This window comes from Phalacrocorax aristotelis, chromosome 4 (genome assembly GCF_949628215.1).
Source record: "Phalacrocorax aristotelis chromosome 4, bGulAri2.1, whole genome shotgun sequence".
Taxonomy (NCBI): Eukaryota; Metazoa; Chordata; class Aves; order Suliformes; family Phalacrocoracidae; genus Phalacrocorax; species Phalacrocorax aristotelis.
In genome coordinates this window covers 31,859,314-31,873,600 of record NC_134279.1, presented here as the reverse complement: position 1 = coordinate 31,873,600, position 14,287 = coordinate 31,859,314, and the positions used below count along the sequence as shown (strand labels likewise).

The following is a 14,287-nucleotide window of genomic DNA, read 5'->3' as shown; positions in this document are numbered from 1 at the left end:
TCAAGAGGCAAAGTGTAAGGTTTTACGTTCTGTAGAATTATTTTTTGTGTGGTGAATCTCTTCTGTTGGCATATATTTGATAGCCAGAAGCTGAAGCAGTGATGAATATAGGACAGGATAGAACGAGCTGCTACTCGTATATGTGAAACTTGTAGAGAGAACTTCTGTAGAGTGAAGAACTTGAGGAGGAGGGCCTGGAGAAGACAATGTTCCTTCTTTTTTGAGTTCATTTAGTGTTCCTGAAAGGTGCTGAATTGATGGTGGTTGTGTTATAGAGTAAGTGTGATACAGGGAGGCATCACATGACTCTGCCATCCAGCTCAGTGACTCAGTCAAGTTCGGTACAGGTATTTTCTATGAGGAAATATTTTCTCTCTTTCCCTCTCTTCCTCTATTTTCTGAGAGGAGAGCTGGACAGATTCCTGTAGTATAGGTCCATTATCTAACCAATTTTATGATCCTTTTTCTATGGAAAAAATGCTTTGAAACCAGACCTGTTTTCTTTGCATGCATCCATTATTCATAAGTAATCATGACTGGTTTGGGTGAACATTTTAAAACTTACTTTCAAAGCTAAATCTTTAAGTTATGGAAAAACGCTCACTTCAGCGATTTGCTGTGCATAATATCTGGTTCATTCAGGTCAGGTGCTATTGATTTTTGTTCCCAGGCTACATAATAAATTCTTAAATTAGAAAGATAGAAAATGATGAATAGGAGAGTTCCTATTTATAACAAAGCAGCATCTAAAAGCACCAGCCATAGGATAAGGAACACACACTTAAAAAAACCATCCAAAAAGCTTGCAGCAAGGAGTATTTTTGTTCATGTTTTATGAGCTTGTGCATTTCAGTGCCAGCATACCTATGAAGACAGCCATAATCTTGCCAGCCAAAAGATATCTTTTTGCATGCATTTTGAGTTTACAAGTCTCAACCAAATGTTATAGTTAATATTTTTGAATAATTATATTCATAAACACTAGTTTTAAATTATTCAGGTTTCATTATTTAATTTGAGAATTCAGTTCAGACACCATGTCATTTTGTCCTTGATTTCTGGATAAGAATCGCATTATGGTGTGACTCGTGTAACACAGATGCCTGTCTGCAAGGAATAAGCTTCAGACCAGTAGCTCCTTCAGTGACACATCCTCCCCAGATGTGACGTGTGGCAGATATTAAGTGTCTCCACCAGCCTCTATGGCATTCTGACCTTAGTAGTTAGTAATGTCATGCTGGCCAAAACAGATTGGTAATCTGACCCTGATCAGTGATCGCTACCATGCCCATCAGGAAAAGGTGCAAAAAAAGAAAAGTCTTCATTTAATATATACTGAGCAGTCTGTCCCCTTTCTAACCATTTGTGTGGTATGGGTATTTTGAGTGGTTTTTTGGTGGGGTTTTGGGAGGCTTTGTGTTGTCTTTTTCTTTTTCCTTTTTTTCGTGTGTGTGTGTGTGTGTGTAATTTGGGACTAATACCATGAAAATAGAAAGATATTAAATGCAACCTGACTTTTGAGTTAACCTGCAACTCTGAATTGGGCTATTATCTGTGCAAAGATATGATGTTTCTTAAAATTGTGCCAAATCCTTGATTTCCACAGTCATCCTAGGGCAGCAAGCAGTTTCTATATTCTCTTTATGCTTCCTACAGTTTCATTATAGAATTTTATGTTGCTGATGTCATTGACTATCTCCTCCTCCACTTTTAATATGGAACAAGAAAGCAGAAGCTTCAGATCATCATCTCTAACCTGAGGCCCCACTTGTTATTTCCATTACCATGAGAGTCGCTCTCTGTCCCTCCAGTCCCTCCTCTTGCTCATACTGGAATGCATCTCTAATTCCTCACTACCCTGTTTCAGGTGAAATATTAGGCTTGACGCAGTATTTTGCCTGTTCTTAATCCTCTTAGCCCATTTTTTTATCTATAGCAGTAGTTTTCCTTGTACCTGTTATTACATTATTTTCTTATCAGTCCCTAGAGAGCAACCTTGCCAGGAGCTTATTATAAATCTTAACAAATTATGTCACTTTCTTACTTTTTCCTGCTCTTTTATTGATATACTCAAAGCATTTCCAGTATGATAGCAGTGCACATCATCTCTTCCCAGGTTCTGTGTTGACCAAAGAGGGGCTTGCATAGAGGGAGGAGAGGAGAAATTCAGGGTGTGAAAAGAGGAGCTTAGAATCACTTGTTAAAGGATTATAGAGTGGAGAAGTCTGAATTCAGTATTCCCCCTGCTTTGAGCAGGAGGTTGGACTATGTGACCTCCTGAGGTCCCATCCAGCTCTAATTATTCTATGTTTCTGTGGTGTTTGAGAAAGCTATTCATTCAGATGGGTCTATAGATGTGAAATACTTTAAAAAGCCCAGCATCAATGTGGGTTTTATAAAAGAGCAATGGCCCAAGAACCCCAGAAGAGTTTGAGGAAGGGAACATTGCTGTTAGCTTCTGTGCCTGCTTTAGAAAGAAATCGAGACTGGACATGCAGACATGGGGTGAGGTCCAGGGGTAAGCCATCCCGTTGGTCAAGGTGTCAATGCAGCGAAGGGTGGCTGCAATTCCCTCTGGAAGATCCCAGCCCCGTTCCTCAGCTTGCCTGAGAGGACCTGGCACAGTATGAGATTTATTTCTTTTCTTAGCTCATACAGACCTAAAATCAAATTCTGATTGGAAGCTTTGCTCATTTTAGCTGCATGCAGCTGTTACTAAATGTTACATTAAAATGTCTAATATTATTAAACATTAAAGTAAGTGGGAGATCAACACTTGCATATTAGGAAGAGATTATTGATATGTTCTGCACAGTCCTCCGCAGAACTGACACTTGTGCAAACAGAGCAATTTCTTGCCCCAGTGGTTTTTTTATGTGGTGATCTTTCCTTCTCAAGGTGCGTATCATAACATTAAGTAATGTCTCCATAACAGTAAATGGCATTGGGGAGTAATGGGAATACAGATTTTGCTATGTGTTAATCCTTTATTATTTTTTCCCATTGTTGCCATCTTTTTGTAAATTTGAAAAAAATGAAAACATTGTTAGACTCACTGGTTCCAGCAACCAGCAGAATTCCAGTATTTTCCTTTCTGAGAAATTACTTTGCATAGTGATTTAATTTAACAATTTATAACAAAATACTGTAGTTGTATCACTGAAATTATTTCCAGTAATAATTTTGCTCTGTCAAAGAAAATGTGCCTTTCATATTTAAAATAAATTTTCCTACAGTAAAATTCAGGTCATATCCAAAGCAAGTACTGTGCTAAATCAGATCCCTTGCACATTTAAAACAGTCGGTGACCATTTATGTGTCAATTTATCAATATCATAGGGTTTTTTTATCCTGTGAATTGAATGGGTTTTGATTTTTGTCTTGCAGTCTATCATAGATTCCTTTCATTATCAGAGAGTAAGAGAATTGTTTGTAATTGAAAATGTGTCTTTCTGCAGGGTCGAGAGATATTTCCCCAATGTCATTCTGTTTTAAAAACTCCCAAATTCTTTTTTGAATGTAAATAGACAAGTATATTCAGTTTTAACGTATTAACATTTCTTCTACGTAGATGCTAGAAGACTCAAATCTACTTAAAAGTTTCTTTACCAAGAAAGTTAGTCTCTGAAGGAAGCAATTCTTCCATTAGGTCATAACCAGCTGGGTGTTGAAGTAGTGATGTAGAAATGCATTTCTGAAGTAACCAACATCTAAGTTTTAACTGATGAGTTTTTTCCAAGTAAAATTGTAGGTCAGCTGAATATCCTAACAAAACAAAAGACACCTTGATAATAATCCAAAAAGCACTTTGCTGCTGTTGACTTAGTTAAGCTGAGTAACTAGTGAAAGGTTTTAGTAAAGCCATAGTCTTCTGTCAGCGATAGAGCCTTGCCAGTAACAAAAGTGAGGCTAACACATAGTAACAGTTAATGAGTGAGGAGGTAAGGAAAAAAGAACTTTTTAATTTGAGCAGACTTAGGCGGTGTTTGTTCGTATTTCATTTACTACAATTGTATCTTTACCTTTAGTGTATAAACTCAGATGAACTTGTGAAAATCAGAACGAGACGAGTCATCTTTTCCCAATCCTTGCTCTCTGCTGGGATGATCTAGTTTAAACTCCAGTGAAAACAGTGCAGTCAGTCCCCTTGTATTCAATGTGTTTTGTTCCTTGAGGTAAAACAAGATAAAGGCCTGTCCAGGATACGAAATCTGATTTTGTTTAATAAATTTCATATGAGGATAGTAAGTGTTCAAAGACAATTCTGTGCTTCTGTCAACTGCCATTAAGGACAGTTAGAGTAGGTGGCATGAAATGCTGCAAAACTGTGCAGTAAATCAATGCCTTTCTCAACAGGCTATTAAAATTACTATCCACATAGTATGTACAAGCAAAATTCACTTCATTTAAGTAGCCAAATTGGCTCCCACTCTTTCTTTTTTTGACTGCTCGGCTCAAACTGTAGGATCACTTTGCTTCAGAGGGTAGCTGTGTGCCTCCTTCTTACAAGCCAGTGTAGAGACTGGGCAGTTCCTCTACTAACTCAGTTCCTTCTCTGAACTCTTCCTTAGGACCATCAGCACCCTTTCAGTGAAGGCTTTTTCAGACTGGCCACTATAATTGTATAACTTGTACCTTTGGAAATTGAAAAGTTTAGATTTCTAGAAAGAGCCACTGATATTTGTAAATATGTTGAGCAAGCTTTGCCAAGTTATTACATCTTTACTTAATAGTTTCAAGTTCAATGCAAACACAATGCAGTTTGAAACAGCAAATGCTGCCTCACCCACAGACTGGCATCTGACAATGGCCAGTCCCCAAGTAGTAACATGAAAAAGACCCTTATGCATTCAGTTACAGAGGAGAAAGAAATGAAATAGTCATCTGAGATCTGAATGTGAGCCCAGGCTGTATAAGCAGAGTAATTGACATAGAATCGCAGCATATTGTTGCTTTTTATTTCTTGGGTGTATCAAAAAGGGGCAAGCTTTTTTAATTAATATCTTACTCTTCAGGCAGTTTACAGTTCGCTGTGTTTTCCAGGGGTGCATAGAGTTTTCTGTAGTATTAAATTCTTTATGAAGAAACCAGTCAATCATTGCAAGAACATAATAGTGAAATTTGTGCAATTTACAGTGTAGGTATCTCTGCATTTCTAAGATGAAAGGGAGAAAGTCTAGCTCTTTGAAAACATTTTTAATGTTTTGTTGGTGCAAAGCAGATAGAAAGATTCTGCACTTTATCTAGAAAGGTTGGGGGAATAAGATTGTTTCTGGAGAATGAGTTTTTTCTTATTTCTTGTTCTCTTTTGTGGTGGTAGCAGTAATATTTTAAAGCCCCTCTGTATTTTATATTAAAAAAAAAGTTAAGAAACCCCACATTTCTGGCCAAACTTCTGGCTTAACCATGTGTTTTTCAAACCACCATGCCTCTAATATGCAACCATTGCTGTTGATGTACATCGTACTTACTGATTCCAGGGCTAAGATATCTTTTTCTTAGCGTTTTTTGACCTTCCTACTAATACTGTGTGTATTTGGCAATGGATATTTGCCAATCCCTTAGGTGGTAATTTAATTTTAACTTTTGTAAAGAAAAGAAACAAAACAAGCATTAAGGCTACGAATGGGATTTGCTCTGTGAGGCTAAAGGAGGCATTCCCATAACAAATGGAGGTTGAAGAAGTAATTGAAGACTTCACCGAAAGGGAAGGGAGGAGGTTAACTGTAGAAAATAATTTAAAGGGCATCTGTCTCGCAGAAACTTCCTCATGGATCTCTCCTCTTACCTCAGCATACACAGGGGTGTATTGATTATTTGCATCAGAAAAGAATGAAGTCAATGGTGTGAGGTACCTGGTCACATCACTATCACTAAAAAGATGTCTCAAGCTCAGTCTGAGGGAGGATTTCAGAGAAAGACAATAAAAGACTATCTCAAGGAGGACAGCAGTAATAGCTGTATTATTGACCATTCCAGCCTAACTATAAAAGGGTCTGTGAAACAATGAAGATAAGAGAGCATTCTCCCCATCCCTGCCCCAGGAAGGTGGTTATTTTCAAATAAATTGAACGTAATGCTATAGGATGGGAGTACTATTCTTTAAACATCCTGGAAAAGAAGGGATTATACCTGGAACTCGAAAGGCTGAGCTGCTTGTGGAGAGGCTGCCTCCTGTTTTTTAAGGGGGGTGATACTCTGAGATGATGCCCATCTGTATGTATAGGCCCTGGATTCCTGGTATGTCCTTTCAAACCATATAAAGTATGTAATTCCATTGAAAATTTCCTGCATACACATTTTCCAGAAATAAATATATGATGACCACTGACAAAGATGTGCTTGAAATCATAACATTTTCAAATCATTTAAAGCTTTAATGCAAGTTTAATAAAGATTCATAAAAGAATCATACTCTCTTTAATCGACTGCAAATGCTTATAATTACCCTGAGGCTGTTTTCAGCTGCCTGATGACTATAATATCCTCAAGTCTGTCTCCAGACAGTCCTAAAACTGTTTATTACTCATCTGGCTCTTTGCCAACTTCCCATACTCATTTACTTCACTGTGCCTCAATAAACTTATAATTAATTCAAGCTTATTATTGAACCTTTTTTTCCATTACTATTTATTATGTCATTCAGATAAGGAAAAGAACATGTATTTTTCATTGCTGTAACTTTAATGTGTCAATTATATTGCAAGTTAGCAGCTGTTTGTGAGAACTTTTGTATCAAATTTCTTTTGATGTACCACTGGAAATTGAATATATATTTTGGTTGACCCTAAAATTATTCAAATTCTGAGTTAACTGAACTATTCTGTAAAACTTCTTTAGTGGAACAGTGGCCATGCTTCTGTCGGTCTCTTTTCCATACTAACAAGCGATAGGATGAGAGGAAATGGCCTCAAGCTGCGCCAAGGGAAGTTTAGGTTGGATATTAGGAAAAACTTCTTCACCGAAAGGGCTGTCAGGCATTGGAAGAGGCTGCCCAGGGAGGTGGTGGAGTCTCCATCCCTGGAGGTATTTAAAAGAAGGGTAGATGTGGTGCTTGAGGATATGGTTTAGTGGTGGACTTGGCAGTGATAGGTTAGTGGTTGGTCGATGATCTTAAGGGTCTTTTCCAACCTTAACGATTCTGTGGTTCTATGATTCTATAGTTGGGGAAATGCTTTCCAGGAACTATAAGTGACTATGTAGAAAGGTAACAGGGTTTGTCATTTGCTCATTTTGCTGTCTTTAAGGATGGAATGGATAAAGTATTCAAAGGCTTGGCCTGACAGCCATCTGTGTTGTGTTCGTAAGGAAGGAAGACCAGCTTTTTCATTATATCTAGAATTTCAGTGCTGAGGTCAAAATAAAACTGTAAATGTTTTCCTAATACCTGTATAATAGCTAATAAGGTAAATTAGGTGCTGTCTCTTGGGGTTTTGCAGAGATATGAGTCATCTTTTGTATATGCACAGTCTGCAAGTGTCAGAAGAAAAGTGACTTATTTTAAGAATATTGGAATACCTGACCATGCACTGATCTCCACTACTCTTTGCAAAGTATTTCTCAACTCTCAACACATTGTTTTAATATCTTCTCAGAAGTATTAAAATTTCATTTGTAACCTGATATTTTGGCAGCTTAAATAAAGAAACAGTTATCAAAAGAGGAAACTATCAAACAAAGGACTTTGCGTGTTGAATGGAAGAAATTATACCACCATTGGAAAAAAGGCATGAGTTAGGCATAAAAGCATCATAAATGTTGGGTAGTATCATAAATTGAAAAGAAAACCTCTCTTAGAGTTTTAAGCAGTCAAGAAAAAGAGAAAGCAGACGGACAGGAAAAAGCTAGGAAATACTTATTACATTATTTCTAAATGTTAGTTTATCAGCGTTGCTTTTGTACCTTATGTTCCTGTTCCTATAGCGTACACTTTTAATCAACTGAAAAAAAAATTATTGAGGAGCAGACTGATGCACAGTCAGAACAATTGTCTTAAGTAAGATTATAACACATATAGTAACACTTGGTTTATTACGAAGAAGGCTTCAAGGACAGTCAATTACTGTTCCCCACCACCTTCCTGGAAAGGGATGCATGGTTCCTCATGCTTATGAAAACAAACAGGGAGCAGTAGGGACCTACAGGGAGAGTTGGTGTATCATACAGACAGAAGTATAGGTTACCTGCTGTTAAATAAAAGCATATATCTAAGCAGAGGTGTGGAGCTCTGTTGTACAGTTGTATAGGATTTAAGTAAAATTTTTCAAGTTTGACAGGATTTTTAATGGTAGAGTAAATGGTGAAGATAAACAGCACTAGGCTCTAAGCCATTATCATCTTTGAAGGCACTAGGCAGGGAAAATTTATTTCTTTGCAAGAGGTTGTTTTACTCAAAGGCAACTCCTAGAAGACTTTTGGAAATCTCTAATACAAACTATAGTCACAAAGAAATTGAATGAAGGGGTAGAAAGCAGGTTACACGGTCCAAAGTACGTTGATTAGAGAATTTATTGGCTTTTCAGACTCCACGAGTGAGGGGTGATCACAATCTGACTCCCTTTCTATTTTTGAGAAGCTAAGGTAGCAGCTGATACTCTTAAGGATTAGTTCTAGCTTCAATTTTATTTATCTCTTTTATCCTTTACTTTTTTCTTTCTTTCTTTCCAGTTAAAAAAACTGAGAAACTCAAAGGAAAAACCATGTGTCAGTCACCAGTAAGATTGGAAACTTAAGCCTTGCAGGATGTGAAAACTAGAAAAGTTGTTATCTTTCCCCCAACATTGATTCAGCTACTTGGGGCTATCTGTGTTGATTTTTCTCATTTGAAGCGTAATCTCTAATAATTGATATATTGCATGAAACAAAAAGTAGCTAATGTAAATGACATGTGGACAATCCTTTAAAATAAGGATTACGTAGACATTTCCATAGTGCCACCATAGTTCATATCAAACAACAAAACTGAAGTTACTTTTTTATTATGGTTTGAAATGGAAATATTTTTTCAAGAAAGGAAAAGAAAAAAAACTATAAGCACATTTTTCTTCCTTTTTCTCAACTGGATGATATTAAGAAACTTGAGAAAATTTGTTGCCTTTTTTTCGATGTGTGAAATTTCAGAAAATTGTAAGCAACGGGGGAAACCCAGCCATTCTTACCACTTACAAATTTTCAGTTTCCCCCAAGAAATATCATCCCCACTTGCTAGGTTCCAGAAATTCTGATAATATAAGCTAGAATTCATATGTAGTTAAATATTTGACCTTAAAGTTACTTATAATGAGTTTGAACTACTGCTATACTCTCTGAAGCTTGATCATCCAGCTGAAACAGTTCAAGTAACTGCTCCCTCTCAGTTCCCAAATGCTAATCTGAAAGAGCTATGTAGGTGAGGTTTTTTGTTTATTGTACTTCAGAGGTCCACTGAATTGTATATAAGCTGACTAATGAGAGGGAATCCCACTGCTGTGAAAGCAGGATCAAGGACTGTTGTTGAATCATCATGCGAAATGGTTGTTTTCCTCAGTCTAGATTTTAACCATTTTAATAAATCACACGTGCACAGGAATGCAAACACTTTGCTGAAGGCTTTAAGCAAAGCAGTGACACCATCAGAGTCCAGCTGAGGCTGTACACCTCCCTTGTGTGCAGTGCATTTCCATAACTAATAGTTGCTGTCATGTTGGCCAACATTGTGTAAGGAAGAATCACTGTGCTAGACTTAAAGCTTTCCTGATAAGAATTTGAACAGTGTCGTTTGTTATATAACAGCTTTTCTCATCGACTGTACAAATAGGGTGGTCTTTTGTGTAAATCGGTCAGTGAATATTTATGACAGGTGCATTAACCTTTACTGCCACAGCTGAATCAGTTGGTATTTATCATCTGGATCCTGTAAGGAAAATGTTCTCAGATCTGAAATGGTATCAGAGGAAGGATGAGCTAATGACTGTAAACCAGGCTTGAGATAACCAAAGTGCTGAGTAACAGTGAACACATTGTAATTTAGGTGGAATACAATGTTAGAGGTGGATAGATTAATTTATTACTATTGGTGAATAGTGCCATCTTTCTCTTCTCCTGGTCATAGTGTGATCTGAAAATTTTTTAGAAATTCTGCATCTACTTCTAACTTGTAGATTTCTTATTTTTAACAAGGGTATAAAAGGTACTTAGCATTTAAGTTGTTTGTTTAATATTTGCTGTTCATTTTGTACAGTTTATAAAAGCTTCATTGCATATACATAGTGGTTTTCCTGTATGAGATACCTGAATGCCATCATATTTTGTTCTAGGATGTTCTGATTGTTAGACTTTCCCCAAGATGGATTTGGGGACTTGCTCCCTCTCAAATTTTTCCTCTGCATAGAAACAGAGATGGCAAAGGAAAGTTATGTAGGACCAGTGAGAACAAAGAAGTGAGAGGAACATCTGATCCAGTGATAAAAAATACCCTGTGGAAGGATCACATTTATTTTTTAATATTAAGATTAGGTCGTGGAAGTCAGGAATCTTCTTGTATGAGGTGTACCACATATATAGTGTAAAGACCTCAGTGAAAAGAGAGCAAAGACACAATTTTTCCTGTAATCTGGTGTTGAGGAAACCTGCAGATTTTAAATCCTCCTGATCTCCTGAAAATATTGGCTCCTTTTCCCTATCACCTGGCTGCATATTTTTTGCCACGCAACTGCTGAGCTTTCCAATAAATAGTGGTATTGTTTGTGTTAGATGAGGTCTAAGTGTTCCTGCTGGATTGGTCATTTAATGAGATTTAGGTATAGGACCCATAGTCTGTGATGAAGGATGCTTAGCTGTGCTCTGAGCATGCTCTGCAAATGCATTCAAGATATTTACCTGTTTTTTTGTGGTTTCTCCAGTATTGAAAAGACTGTTCAATGAAAAGTCTGGGTGAGTTTATGTGTTTGCACTCCATTTGACTTGCTCTTCATTCCCTAGTTTTTTTTCTTAGGTTAGGTCCACGATAACTGACACAATAATGACAAGTCTGTGGTAAAGCAGGCACCTGAATTGAGATCTCAGCTTGAGTTATGTTATGCTGAAGTATCTACATTTGAATATATCAGTCAGGTCTTCAGAGCTTAGGAGGCCATTGGCCTTGTGCTCACCCACACAGGATGCTCTGCACATGAACCTCAGCTGCGGCTGCAGCCAGTCTAGTGTGTCCAGTTAGCCTTCTGTGCACCAGCGGTGCAGAGCATGAGACCTTCCAATAGACCTCTGCCTTGTGCTGGCACGGTCATGTATGGGTAGCCAGGGAAGGTCATTTCCAACAGAGCCCCTGACAAATTTTGCTTTTCTTGGTCCTTGTCTATTAGAGTTTCCAAGGCAACCTCACAATCTCTTAATTGGCCACAATTTTAGTTAAAAAGAGAATGTTTGCTAATGTCTCGTTTAAATTTCCAGCCTGGTTTAAACCTATAGCTGATGCTAAGTATCTGACTGCAGAAAGGTACTATGTTCTTGTGCACGCATGTATAGGGTGGAAGTGATGGCTGTACAGTGAAAGAACAGAAAATGTAACACACAGTGACTTGAGTTGGGAGAGGAGATAGCGACTTTGGCTCTAGCATTGGTCTGTCTCTGTGGTAACTTTGGCTTTCATCCGTAAGAAGAATAATTAATACTGGTGATAACGGGCAGCTCTTCTGCATTTCTGGAAATGGCTGTGACTCATCTGATTTAAATAGAAAACAGAAATGTGTCTTCTGGCTGGGCAACAGGTTGGCTAGCAAATTCAGGGCGAGAAACACCTGTGTTCCAGACATGAACAGTCCTGTGTCTCTGCAATGGAGCCATCTGTGCCACAGGTTGCTTGCCAGATTTTTCTGCAGAAGGAGTTTATCTATTAGAAAGATGATTCCACAGTGCAGTGTGGATATGTGCCACTTTCAGACAATCCACGCAGGAAAGATAATACTGCCCATTCAGTGGCAACATCTGTTCTTTGGCATACGCTTTGAATATGATCATTGCTAGTGACTTGCTGCTGAAATATCGGAAGCACCATCAGGATTTAAATAGCATTTAAATAGCAGGGTGTTTTTATGTATTCTGCTGTTTCACAGCAGCAGGTGAACATCACCAATGTCTCCATTCTTCTACTGGGTAAGCTGTCTAAGTATAAGCAAAGTTTGTATTTATTTCCTGCTCACGGCTTTGTGTTGTATCAATGCCAAAGACAGAAGTAGAGAAGAAGTTTTATGAATCCTGGTTTGGTATCTTTTTCATTAGTGTGGTGCTGTTTTCCTAAAAAAGCATCAAACAGATACTATACTGTTGACATGGTCACCTAATCAATGTAGAACTGTAGAATAATACTGGACCTCTGTATCTTTTGGCCCTTCATTCGGTGAAGTTCCAATATTATCATTTGATTGTTTATATTTGAAGATCTTCATGGCAAACAAAGCCATTTGATCCCATAATCTGGCTTCTGGGACAACACAGATTATATATTCTGGGACAACACAATAACTCCAGTGTGTTTATAAATTCAGGTCAAGTGAAATTACATTCTTGTTTTGAAAGGACAAATAAAACTTTCTTTGGTGGTTCCTGCCTACCCTGTTCTGGTGTTGGAGAAGAATATATGGATTTATGCTATAGAATTTAAGTTTTTAAAAAGGCTTTCATAGCCTAAGTAACTTTTCCCCCTGATATTTTGTGTATTTAGATTCCATCTGCATGTGTTCCTTTTACTTCAATAATTTTAACTACAGCTGGCCAGTTTTATCCAGTTTTTATTCTGTTTGTCTGGATGTTGAGCAGCTCACCGAGTGGGTGAGCCTCAGGAACTTTAGACGAAGGAGTTAATGTGGAAAGAAGTTATTTTATCATTTGCATAAAACTAGGCGTATTTGTAGCAGTTCAAATAATCTTGTTGCTTCTTAAATTGGTATTTAAAGTGCCAAAAAAATTTCCAACATCTCTGATTAGACTGAATTTAATTTTCCTGATTTAGATATTAAATAGAAGCTGTAATTAGTATCTGATTCTCTTATGGAACTTTATTTTTAGGGTAAGGCTGTATTTTATTCGTGTTTAAACTATTCTTCAAGGGTTTAGTAATACTGGTATTTCAGCAGTGTCTGAAGAACAGGGTGCAGTGCTGAATGCCTAAAATAGCTTCAATCCCCAAAATACAATTTTTTTCCATTTACTGGTGTTTTAGAGCTCTAGACAAGAGACCCAACTTGCTGATTGTGACAGTCCGACTTCCAAAACTAACCCTGTTGGATTATTTTTGTGTCTGATTATAAGATCTTACATGGCTATTCCTTTATAATTTGAAGTATCTCAGTAATCTGGTGCCGGAGGAGAATGGCAATCTGTAATACTCTCTCATTCATACATCTCTGCTGGGGAGGCAGGCAGAGCATTTTCTCTACTGTGGAGATTGAACTTTGTTTTCCTTATGCTACTGTTTGTGGCCAAAAATAAGCAGATCAAGATGTGAATGTCTAAGCCTCAGATCTTCTTGATAGGACTGCTGGACTTCTGTGAAACCCAGAACTTCTCAGGTATCTTATTTTGCCATAACCTGAAGTCAAATGCCAAAATCATCTGCATTTGTCAGAACCTTTAAACTTCAGTGTATTGGGCCCCCCAAATCCTCAGATGTGTAGTCAGTAAAAAGAGTATTCACAAGGCTTGGAAAAGAGGAAAGCTTGAATTTAGTTTTGGTACAGATTTTCCAGCAAAGTCAGCATAAAGATTTCTAGCTCAGGTATTTCCAGCTTTCCCCTGAAGGCCCATCAAGTCTGGATGCTGGAGTAATCTTCCTAGGCTCCCTTTGGGCCATGTAGTGTTCATCTGCCGTGGTTTCTAGCCAGACCTTAGCTACATTCATCTTATACTTTCACCGTCATAGTTTCCGTGTTAAATCCACATGTGACATCTCCATAATCTTCTCAAGGGTGTATTGCACAGGTTTCCCTGTCACGTTGCTGATGCTTTGCTGGGGGTGGGGAATCACATAGTTGCCCCCCTGCAGCCCGGACCTCTGGCCATGTTTGCAGGACTGACCACAGCTGAGTACTGGTAGTACTGCTCTGTCAAGTAGAGGGTGCCAGGGTCTAGGCAGTCTGGGGGAAAATTTTAGAAGACTTTCTCACAATATTTTTCTCAAGGGGAGTGATTTTCATTATTTCCTCTGGTCTTAAAACGAACTTCAGTTCCTCTAAAAGCTGACATTTGTCAGTGTACCCCTACGAGAATGTAGCTACTTCAATCCTGATAAAGTAAAACAACAGGCACATACTCC

General features: G+C 37.9%; 1 protein-coding gene across 1 annotated transcript in view; it reads left to right on the top strand.

Moving 5' to 3' along the window:
* GRID2 (glutamate ionotropic receptor delta type subunit 2) overlaps positions 1-14,287 on the top strand; it is a 738,061-nt gene that overhangs the window by 424,366 nt on the left and 299,408 nt on the right. The gene's annotated exons all lie outside the window — the stretch shown is intronic.